Here is a 12,688-nt window from a genome sequence, read left to right on the forward strand (position 1 = left end):
TTTCTATTCTTTTAAATGTGTTAAGGTGTGTTTTATTGTCCAGAATGTGGTCTATCTTGATGAATGTTCCATGCCAGCTTGAGAAGAATGTATAGTCTGCTGCTGTGGGATAAAATATTCCTTAAATGTCAGGTATCCAGTTGATCGACAGTGCTGTTCAGTCAATTATACCCTTACTGATTTTCTGCCTCCTGGATCTGTTAGTTACTGATAGGGAGCACTGATGTCTCCAACTATAATAGTAGCTTTGTCTATATCATTGCATAGTTCTATCAGTTTTTGCCTTACATATACACATTAAGGATTATTATACCATCTTGGAGAATTGACCCCTTTTTCATCATATAATGTTTCTCTATATCCCTGATAATTTTCTTTGTTCTAAAGTCTAGTTTGTCCAAAATTAATATGGCCACCTGCTATGCACTGAATTGTGTTCCCCCCAAATTCATGTTTAAGTCATAAGCCCTAGTACTTCAGAATGTAACTGTATTTGGATTAAGTTTTTGAAAAGGTAATTAAGCTAAAATGAAGATTATTAAAATGATCCAATATTACTTGTGTTCTTAAAAGAAGAGGAGATTCGGTCACAGATACACATACGGGGGAAAACCGTGTAAAGACTTAGGAAGAAGACGGTCATCTATAAACCAAGGTTAGAGGCTTTACAAGAAACTGTTCCTGTCAATACCCTGATATCAGACTTCTAGCATTCAGAATTGTAAGAAAAGTAATTTCTGTGTATTAAGCCACTCAGTCTGTTAGTACTTTGTTAGGATAACCCTAGGACACACTAGGGTTATTAACACTTCCCCAGCTTTCTTCTGATTACTGGTAACATGATATATCTTCCTCCAGCTCTTTACTTTTAATCTGGGTCTTAAATTTAAAGTGGGTTTCTTATAGAAACCTATATGGTTGGATCTTGATTTTTTTAAATCCACTCCAGCAATCTCTATTTTTTATTTGTTGTACTAGACCATTCAGGTTTAAAGTGATTATTCATATAGTTGAATTAATATCTACCATATCTGAACTTTTTTCTATCTGTTGTCCTTGTTCTTTATTTCTTTACTTCCATTCCTTTTCTGCCTCCTCTGAAATTAACTGATCACATTTCATGATTCCAATGTCTATCCTCTCAGCATATTAACTATACTTCCCTTATTTCTTTTATTAGTGGTTACCCGAGAGTTTGTAAAATAATTTACAACTAATATGAATCTCTTTTCCAATAGCACTATACCATTTCATGTATAATACACACACCTCACAACACAATATTACCAATTTCTCCCACCTGTCTCTTAAAACATTGCTGTCATTTACTTCATTTATCCACATGCTATAATAACCCAATACATTGCTATTATTATTTTGAAACAAAATCTTATCTGTTAGATAATTTGAGAGTGAAAAAATAAAATATTTTATTTTACCCATAGTTATTCCTTCTCTAATGTTCTTGCTTTCTTTATGTGTATCAAAGTTTCTGAACGATATTATTTTTCTTTTCTGTGAAGAACTTCTTATGACATTTATTTCAAGATAGGCTTACTGGCAAAAAATTTCCTCAACTTTTGTCTTAGTATTTCTTCTTCATTTTTCAAGGATAATTTCACTAGATATAGAATTTTAGGTTAGCCTTTGTTTCTTTCTTTGAACATTTCAAATATTTTACTACACTCATCTTATATCAAGAGTAAGTTATTATTAGTAGACCATACCACTTATTATAAGGTTGAGTTGATAGCAAAGCAGAATAAATGTTTACTGTAAGGGTTTTAGTTTCAATGAATATTGAAGATGTGCTTCTTTACCTAACACGAATATAAATTTCAGAATTTATTTTTAAATAAAAGAATACTTACTGCTGAATTATTCATACCAATCAATTCTAGTTTTAAGGGAATAAAATAAAACATTAGATGCTTAAAATAAATGAAAATATTTTCTATTCAAAATTAAATAAAAACACTACAGGCCCTCAGAAGAGATTCTTAGATTTGACTTTTCCAAGAGACCTACTTTTAAGCAGTCATAATTACTTCCAATCATCTTTCTATTCAATTTATGAAATGAAGGTTTTGCTTTTTAATGGGTAATCTGCATTCTCTTAAAGACTGAAAGCAATGTCTATGGCTTAGTTATTCTTCACTGAAGCAAACTTTTTTGGGACTCAATTCTCATCTTATAGTTAAAATGCACATTTCAGGAAATTAATTTCAGGCTTGAAAGACAAGAGGCATACATATATCCGATACGGTTACAGCACAAAAAAGCAAGCAACTTTGATTTCTAAAGTACTCAATGTCATGTTCTGGAACTCCTCTGAGATAATGTAAGTTAGATCCTAATTTTCAAAGAAGTCTACATGGAAATAATAAGTGCAAAATAACAGATCCAGTATGTGTGGTTGATGTAATGAGAATACTAATAGGAAATGCTTCAGTTAACAAAAGGCAAGAGAGTTCACATCATATTTAAACCAAGGCAGTGTGAACAATGAAGGTTTTGAAATACTTTATTAAAAAAAAACCCTATATTTTCTTAATTTCTTTAAATATGAAGCAGTTAAATCATATACTTAGATAAATGAAGGTGATTCGATGGCACATCATTTCTTTTCAAGTCTAAATTGTGAACAGGTAATGGTTATGCAGTGTTGCATGTTTTGTTTTGGAGTCCAATGTTCTTTGAGTTTTGTTTTGGTGATATTTTGACTTTATGAAAATCAGGATATTAAGCTTAAATTCTCAGAGCCATAGTTTTCTCCTCTGTAAAATGAAGATGATACTTAGTCTGGTAGCAATGTAATCGTTTTGAAGATGAATGATATATATTATGAAATAATTCAACCTATTTATATACTAAGTAAACAATGTTAAGTTCCAAACTTGTAGTTAAATAAAAAACTGGTACACAACTTTATAATTACAATTTGTTTATCTTCAATAGGCTCTAAAAATCAGTAAGATTATGTCAAGTGGCGAACTGCTCTCAGTGAAGATTGATTTGTAAAACAATAGAGTTTTACAAGTAAATAAATTACCCTAAAGAGCTATGATTGCTTCAATAATGTAAAACAACAACAAAATTTAAAATAAATTAAAATAATAATTCTTTGCTTTGATTGCTACTTTCAATTCACTAGTGAAAAACAAAGGTTCAAAAAATGAAGTATACACCTATCTTAAGTCAAAGTTGATATCTGAATACGGGTTTTCCTAGCTCTAAAATCCGTATGTGTACATTTTGTTTTGCTTTCCAGTAGACCATCCCAGTCTTCACTTTTTTCTTTTCTTAAGATTTCGGTGTTCTTGGCAAGTCTTGGAAGTTTACTTATTTTCTCAAGGAGTTCTACTTCTATGTTCTCCTTTTCAGTATAATAAAGAATTTGATGCATGCTCGTATTTTCTTTTAAGTGCATTTAAGATATATAAGGTAATTTGGAGAAAATTTCAAATTACCAGAGTCTTTCTTATTCCTTCATCACCCAGGCCCCTATGTGGAAGCTTAAAACAGCAACTTATAATATATTCCATGATTAAAAGTATTTTTAAAAATTGGAAGAAGTATGAAAATAAATGTGCTGCCTTGAACTTCTGGGGATCAGTGAGGCATGTGAGTTCAAACATCATTTTGCAGGTGGTTTGCTACTTGAATAATTAATTTATATGCAATATGTCTTTAATTATATCTAAGAACTTATCTTGGTAGCTCAAATGCTTACTTAGGTTTTATTTTGATCTTTTATTCTTAGAAATTATATAAAAACAGAGTAGTCTAAAATAATTTGATTTGTAGATAAGAGACTGCTAAACAGACAGCTATAAACTTTTAAGGAATCCCTTATCAAGCATGGAGTATAACACCAAAATGTAATAACAGTCCTAGGAAAAGTTCAGGCCACAAACTTTAACACAATTTTTAATATTCATGTGACCTTTAGACTTGCTATTACTTTTCCAAACAGTTTTTCTAGAAGATCTAAGGATATTTAAGAATGAGATCTGTTTGTCAGGTGTCTTTTGATTAGCCAGCATAACATTTAAAAAAAAAATAAGTAAACGTCTAAAATTTTGGAGATAAAAATCAGGATTGGTGAATTATCTATGAGAGAGACAGAGAGAGAGAGAAAGATAATGACATAAAAGCCTGCTTTACTTCCCTCCTCCCACAGGTGTATGGCATTTACAGCTACAAATGGAGCAATTACCCCCAGAGAAATGCAGAAACAAACTGAGTGAATCCTATACGCTGAGCTAATGAGAAAATACCCACATCAAAGCAGGAACGGCTGAGACACACTCCCGCCATAAACCCCAGCCCCGCACAGCACCCTACAATCAGGAGGGAACCCCCAACTCCCAGATTCTCCCTGAGGAGAGAAGGATTAGGACCTCACATCTAGTGCCCAAACTTGTAAGACTCCCAATGGAAGGGCAGGTCCCAAAACGCCAAGCCGTGAAAGCCCGTGGCAATGAAAGCTATTGACGAGTCCCACACTACAGCAAACAAAGAAGCGATTCTTTTTTTTTTTTTCTTTTCCCTTAGAAACTACTTATTTTCTGTTAACCTTATTCCATTTTCTAAGACTCTGTGGAAAAACAACATAAGACCACTCAGTGGTTGTTCTTACCGTTCAGAGGCCTGAGCAGTGGGAGCTGCAGTCCTGACTCCAGCAGAGGCCTGAGGCCTAGTCGGTCCTCAGCAGGGAGTGGCAGGATGGGCACTGGGGCTCTTTCAGCACCGTCTGCGGCCTCGGGTTGAGGAGCAGTAACCTCAGGAGCTGTAGCAGTCCATTCACCGTGAAATTCCTACTCATTTGCGGCCCTTTCTGCAGACCCTGCGCTTCCTTTCCAATCTCTTCAGCACCTGTGGAGATCACGAGCGACCGCCCTGGATTTTCCCGCGAGAAGATGCCGCACATGCGCAGAACTTCCCAGGCCAGGCCAGTTCGCATGGCGAGAGACCCGCTGAGGGAGTTCCGTTGTTGCTCAGATGACGACGTCTGCTTAGCACAGAGGAGGGTCTGGTACCGAGAGCATTGGTAGACAGGTTAATACCAGACACCTCTGTGACACCTGGTGGGCAGCCCTAGGATCAGTGACCAGGAGTCGCGGCTCCTGAAAGGCTTCCTGGATCTGGTGAACCGGAGGCTTAGGAGCGAAGCTGCGGCAATAGGAGTAGTTCCAGTGATAGCAGCGAACGTCAGCACAGCTCCCAGGTCAGCATTCCTCGAGGATGTGACTCTTACATCATTCAGGTTTTCAATGACAACAATAGCACGAGCTGCTGGCAAAAGCTTCCCTCAGGTTCTCCTCACTTTTATGATGTAGATGCCATCACTTTACCTCTAGTTGAAGTACTGTTCCATGTGGAAGTCAAGGTTGGTGCCTCCTAAGTGGATTCCTGCTTCAAGGAATTTAGGACATCCTTCTCCTTTATTTGTAGCATATCGGTATCTTCAGACATTATAAAAGTTTCCTTTAATTTAGGACGGGAACCCAGAACAACTTCACGTAGACCCTGTGTATCTCCTATAGGTTATTGTTTTGTGGTTTCCATGGAGCTTACATAAAACTTAAATGCCTAAATCTTGTGGGCATTTAATAAAGCTTTCAAGAGGCATCAGGAAATTCAGGAGAAGGCAAAAAACTATTTTTGGAACTTCACTTGCCTTTCACAATTATTAAGATATTCTCTCATATTTTTATACTGTAGGCCATTCCCGAGCTCTTTTTAAATTATGCATGCACAATATGCATGTGATGTAGGCCTAGTTATTATTCCTGCTACAGAAAAGGATATTCAGAGGGTGATGATCTGTCCAAGGTGATAGATTTGGTAACTAGCAGAGCCAAAAACAGGACCCAAGTCTCCAAGTTTTAATTTGGAACTGTATGTTTTATACTAAGGGAACCCTTGCAAACAACTTTCCGAAAGCATGAGAATCAAAGAGCTTACAATATAAAAACCTACCCAAGAAGTCTGTGTGTGCATGTGTTTGAATGTGTGTGTGTATGTTTTAATAGCTTCTTGAGTCTCTGAAATTCCCAGTACATGGCCTTCTTAAAATATGAGGTCAGCTCCTGAAATGATTTTTAAACAACTTAATAACCCTAATTTTATTAATTTGCAGTACCAAGGATTTTATTTTTTCATTTCTGGAATACTTTACTATTCTAATAGTAGAACAAAGTAATATTATTATGCATGCTTGTCATAATGCATTATTGAAAAAAGAGTAAAATAATACTGATTGAAAATCAACTTCTCTTACTGATCAATAAACTTCCCTATACTCAATAGCTGAAATGAACCCCCCAAACTGAATTAAGATAAGATGAGTGTGTTTTGGTTTCTCTACCCCAATATTGCAGTGTTTGTGAAAAGATATACAATTGAAAATATTTTAATTCAGGCAAACATGGTTATCTTCATTATTCTTATAATATTGACTCATGCTTATATGATACTTGTTGCATGATCTTTTGCCAGCCATGTTAAATCTTCCTGTTTTATACTAAGTTTTTTACACATCGAAATCTATGATGCTAATATAATAAAGGATGACTTTAATATTACTTCACTTACATTGAAAATTCATTTTGACTCATATGTCCTTGAAGTTCTATTTTATCTTATATTTTACAATTTGTAAATTTTTTACACATCCCTGCTCTTCTGTTTCCCAAAGAAACTGGGAATGGAAGAGCTATTTTATGTGAAAATATCAGTAGATGAAGCTGTCACATTCCTAGCATGGTCAAAGTAGTAACTTTTTATTCTAGCAAGAACAGTCTGTTCTAGTATTTCCAACTCAATTATTTGTACAGAAAGGCATCTGAATGACTTTCAGACAACTCGTGATTTTGGTCAAACTTCTATCACTTTTCCTTTTGCCATCCTTTCACCTCTATTTCTCTTTTGCTAAATGACTAAATTTTTCAATGATTTTTTTAAAATAATTCACTTTTTATTTGATAAAATACATTTTTGACTTATTTCCACTAAAGCAATGATAATTTTCATAATAGTTTTGGATTTCTGTAAACAAAGAAATAAAAAGAATATATGCTTGCTTTAAAAATTGTCCAAGTGATTGAGAAAAGTTAAAAGTAAAAGTTACTGTAAACAAAACTTTCCTAAACATTGAAAGATATTTTATAAGGTCAGCTCTTCATGTATGAATTTTCAGTAATTCTGTAATTTTTTGTTTTGCATTTTTAGTTGCCTGGTTCCCACCACTGAAGACAAGTTTATAACCATCAGGATATTCCTGAAATAATACATCAGTAAGTCCTCAAGGTTATTATAATATTCAAAAATATTAGCAAAATAATATACTGGCCAATAGCATGACATATACTGTACTAGTTTATGAAAGAAGATTTGTGCTCTGTTAAGTAGTTGGCAGGATGGCATGAGTCTTCCCTCAGGTTCAATACTGCTTTCATCCAGGTTCTAGTATTAACTGTTAAGACTATTTTCCACACACAGTAAGATAACAGGGTTGAAGTAAGACCTAGAGAACTCCTTATGCTCCCACTGAGACAGCCACTTTACTTTCTCTCTCAAATATCCTGCCTAAGCGTCCAGTCCCATAAAAGGACACTGTTATTGGCATAGCTACCTACACTTCCGTGGTCATCATAACTCCCTAATTTAGCATGAGAGCTAGACTCATCATGCCTTTCATTCTAGGTGATCTCAGTCCCCACAAACTAGTCAACCACCCCCAAATTCCTTAATATTTAGACTCTTAAAAGACCAGCACTTTGATTTGCTTGTTATAATGTGATTCCTCCCTGTTTGCAGTCATCTATGTCCTTCTGTAATTCCCCTCATTCAGTGAAGATTTTAATGTGCTTCCTTGTATATTACCAGTTATATATTTCATCATTCATGATCATTCAATGTAAATATATTATCTATTCTCCATAGTTTCTTGACGTTTTCTCCTCTATTGAATTTTTCTTCCACCTGACCTCAGACATACTAATTGCCACACCTAGGTTTTCAATGAGCAATAATTGAACCACCTCCTGAATTTCAATATCTTTTATCTTTCTATCGCCTTCTATCTTCATAAGGCAATCACTCAAATAACTTGATTCTAAATTTTTATAGTCATTTCTATAACCTACAAGTTACTGACCTTTTTTACTTTTCATCAACCTCTCACAGCCTGAATTCTCTGCATACAGAACCAGTTGTCCACATTTATAATTATCTCCTTGCATATATCCTCAAGTTTGCCCTCTCCCTTGATTAAATTCCTGAGATTGGAAGGGGGGTGTGGATTAAAACCACATTTTAATTTTACATTCTGCCTGCAATGCAGCATGTGAATATAGCTGGGGACACACTCACAAACATGCACGCGTGTGCACATTCTCACCTTCCATAAATCAGTATAGTCCTCAAGGGAGTTCTCCTATACTTATATCAATACATTTTTCCTATTTTTCTATGCAACTAATTCTCTATGCCTTCTTCTCGGTCCTCAGTTAGTTTTGCTTCTTACATCACTGAGCTAATGTAGGCAATCAAAAGAGATCTCCCATATCTACCCAGTGCAAAAATTATCAAACTTTCTTTGTTTCCCCTTTACAATGAATGATTTAGAAATATTTCCATCCAAGGCCAAAATCTCCACATGTGCATTGAATCCCACTGGTGTATCTCTACAAAGAATTCCTATTTGTAAGTTTCCCTTTATTTTTTTCCTCAAGAATAATTCCTATCAACAATAGGAAACACTTTAATATTTTTCACTGCAAAACAAATGAACAAACAACCTTATCCAACATCTTCCTCCACTTACCACTCTGTGCATGCTTCTGTTTTGTAGCAAATCATCAAGGAGTGTTCTACTTACATTATTCTCCATTCTCTCCTGTTGAATTCTCTGGAATCCAGGCCAGTCAGATCCTTGTCCCCACTACACAGAGGAAAGAAACCCAATGATCTCCACTATGCCGATCTAATGACAATTTTCATTCTACAATTCATTCAACGTATTAGCTGCATTTGACATAGATTGGTTTTCCGTGATAACCGCTTTATTTTGCATATCAACTTACTACACTGTTCGTTTAAAACCTTTCTCTCTAGGTAGGTAGGTAGGTAAGTAGGTAGGTAGATTGATAGATAGATAGAGATAGAGATAGAAATTACATATTTTTCCTTTATGTATCCCCAAAATCTGTACTCTATAATAACTCAAGAAGACTTGAGCCTCTTCTTTGTAAGTATTCTCTCCCTACTTATTTGTTTTAATAGACTTCATTTTTAGAGGCGTTTTACGTTCATAGCAAAATTAAGAGGAATGTACAAAGATTTCCCATAAACGTCCTGCCGCCACACATGCATAGACTCCTCTATTATCAACATTTGTTATAATTGATAAATATATACTGAGACATCAATATCACCCAAAATCCACTCTTGGTTTTGTACATTTAATTTTTATGGAGATGAAATATGTCCTTCATTTTAGTATCATATAGAGGATATTCAGTCCTGTAATAATCCTCTGTGTTCCAGCTATTCACCACTCATCCTCACCCAATCCCTGGAACTCACTGATCTTTTTACTATTTCCATAATTTTGTCTTTTCCAGAATGTCACATAGTTGGAATCATATAGTTTTAGCCTTTTCAGATTGGTTTCTCCCACTTATTAATATGCACTTATGGTTCCTCCATGTCATTTAATGGCTTGATAGCTCATTTCTTTGTAGTTGTGAAAAATACTCCATTGTCTAGAATACCACAGTTTATCCACTCACCTACTAGAGAACACCTTGGTTGCTTCCAAGTTTTGGCAATAATGGATAAGGCTGCTATAAATATCCATGTGCAGGTAATTGCATGAGCATAAGTTTTTAACATCTTTGGGTAAATATGTTTAAGAAGTTCAGTTGTTGGATCGCATAGTAAGAGTATGTTTAGTTTTGTAAGAAACCACCAAACAGTCTTCCAAAGTGGTTGTATTATTTTGCATTCCTACTAGCAATGAATAAGAGTTCACATTGCTGCACATCTTGCCAGCATTTGGTGTTATTCGTGTTCTAGATTTCTGCTGTTCTACTAGGTATGTAGTGGTATCTCATTGCTGTTTTAATTTCTATTTCTCTGACAACATACGATGTGGAGCATCTTTTTATATGCTTACTTACCGTATATATATCTTCTTTGGTGAGGTACCTATTAAGGTCTTGGCCCATTTTTTAATCAGGTTGTTTTTTTCCTGTTGAGTTTTAAGAATTATTTGTATATTTTGAATAACAATCCTTTATCAGATATGTCTCTTGAAAACATTTTCTTCCAGTCAAGGGCTTGTCTTCTCATTCTCTTGACATTGTCTTTTGCAGAGCAGAGGTTTTAATTTTAATGAAGTCCAGCTATTCAGTTCTTTCCTTCATGGATCATGTCTTTAAATTTGAATCTAAAAACTCATCGTCATACCCCACGTCATCATACTTCTACATCATCTTCCAGAAATTTTACAGTTTTGTGTTTTTAATTTAGGTCTGTGGTCCATTTGGAGTTAAGTTTTGTGAAGGGTATTAAGTTTATGTCTAGTTTTATTTTTTGCCTGTGGATGTCCTGTAATTCCAGTGACATTTGTTGAAAAGACTATCTTTGCTCTATTGTATTACCTTTGTTCCTTTGTCAAAGATCAGTTGACCATATTTTGTGAGTCTATTTCTGGGTGCTCTATTATGTTCCATTGATCTATTTGTCTATTATCTTGCCAACACCACACAGTCCTGATTACTTACATCTATAGTAAGTCTTGAAGTGCAGCAGTATTAGTCCTCTTAGTCCTCCAACTTTATTCTTCAAGCATTGTGTTGGATACTCTGGAACTTTCGCCTCTCCAATATAAACTTAAAAAAATTTTTTTTGTATCCTCAAAACAAATTGCTGGGACTTTGATTAGGCTTGCATTGAATGTATAGATCGACTGGGAACCACTGACATATTGACAATACTGAATCTTTCTATACATGAATGTGGAGTATCTCTCCACTTATATTGTACTAAAGTTTTGTAGTTTTCTTCATATAGAGCCTGTCCATATTTTGTTAGATTTATACACTTAGATACTTTATTTTGGTGGGTGTAAATATAAAGAATATTTTGTCTTTAATTTCAAATTTTATATGCTTACTGCTGGTATATAGGAGAGCGATTGACTTTTTTATATTAACCTTATATCCTGCAACTTCTTTATAATCAATTAGTTCCAGGATGTTTTTTGTAGATTCTTTTGGATTTTCCACACAGACCATCATGTTTTCTGGGGACAAATACAGTTATTATTTCTTCCTTCCCAATTATTCCTTCCTTTTTTTTACTTAATACATTAGTTATGATGTTGAAAAGCAGTGGTGAGAGGGTGAATCCTTGCTTTATTCCTGATTTTAGTGGGAGAGCTGAGAATTTCTCACTTTGAGTTTCTAAGTTTGATATTAGCTGTAAGTTATTTATAGATATTGTTTATCAACTTGAGGAAAGAGCTTACTGAGAGTTTTTGTCATGAATAAGTGTTGGATTTTGTCAAATGCATTTTCTACACCATTGACTAACATTAAGCTTTCTAATCCATAATGGATTCTATTTCTATCATAAAACTAACCTAAGAGAATTTTCTTTCAACAACCAAAAAAATGGGATGGTCACACTCAGTCTCCCATTTGCACTAGCTATACCAAAAGACTTCTTTAGCCTCAAATGAATAATATATATATATTATATATATATATTTGGAGTTAGTTTAGTTGGCATGTGGATAATATTACCTCCCAGACATACTTGCTCTCTCTCAGCCATTGCCATTGCTCTGAACATTGTGCAACAATGTCTACTCTTCCCTAAATAAAAATAATAGCAATCTGGAGAAATCTAACTTCCTATACAAGGGGATGAGTGAGAAGATCCAAATAGCTTTAACCCAGAAGCTTCTGGCCTGTTCGACTGGAAGGACTTCTAATTTAATGTAATAATGTTGAATGGGACTGCTCACTTTGAAAAAAAAAATAGCTGACTTAGGTCAGTTATTCTCTAGGAGCAGATTCTGAGGTGGGGATTCTTGTTCAAGTATTATTTGGGGTATGCTTTCAGGAGAAGGGGAATTGAGAAAGCAAGAAGGGATAGAGAAATAAAGTTAAGCAAGAATATATTCTTAGCTTTAGAAACACAGACAAGTCCTGGAGCACAACTTAGAACAGTTTTCTCACCTTGAGACAAAAGGCTGGCCTTTGGCATCCCCATGTCAGGCATTAGGCAAGGTCTGCGTAGAGTGGCTCCCATTTGACCATGCTCAATTAAGAAAAGAGGGAAGCCTGAACTGCTATCAGGCAACAATAACAGAGCTGGAGGATGGAAAGTAGGCCAGGAAAGGGGCTAGGGATTGGAAATAGCAGCATCTACTCTTAGAACTGACACTTATACAGCTTTTTTGGGCCAGGTTTCCCTACAGAGAGATGCCTCTGAGCTTTTTCATTTTAGATATGGCCCCAAAAAACCATCTTTTGCTTAGCAGTCAGTATTCCTCAGTAAGAGTGAGTCCTGTAAAATTAAATCCAGAAGGTCTGGAGACCTCCATCACAAGATATTTGGAAACACTTGAGCATATCTCAATGCATATCAAATATAGATTGCATCTTAG

General features: G+C 35.0%; 1 protein-coding gene across 2 annotated transcripts in view; it reads left to right on the plus strand.

Annotated features, from left to right (window-relative positions):
- The window catches only part of SLITRK6 (SLIT and NTRK like family member 6), an 881,594-nt gene that overhangs the window by 725,683 nt on the left and 143,223 nt on the right, over positions 1-12,688 (plus strand). The window lies entirely within an intron of this gene.

Source organism: Balaenoptera physalus (assembly GCF_965194825.1).
Source record: "Balaenoptera physalus genome assembly, chromosome: 18".
Taxonomy (NCBI): Eukaryota; Metazoa; Chordata; class Mammalia; order Artiodactyla; family Balaenopteridae; genus Balaenoptera; species Balaenoptera physalus.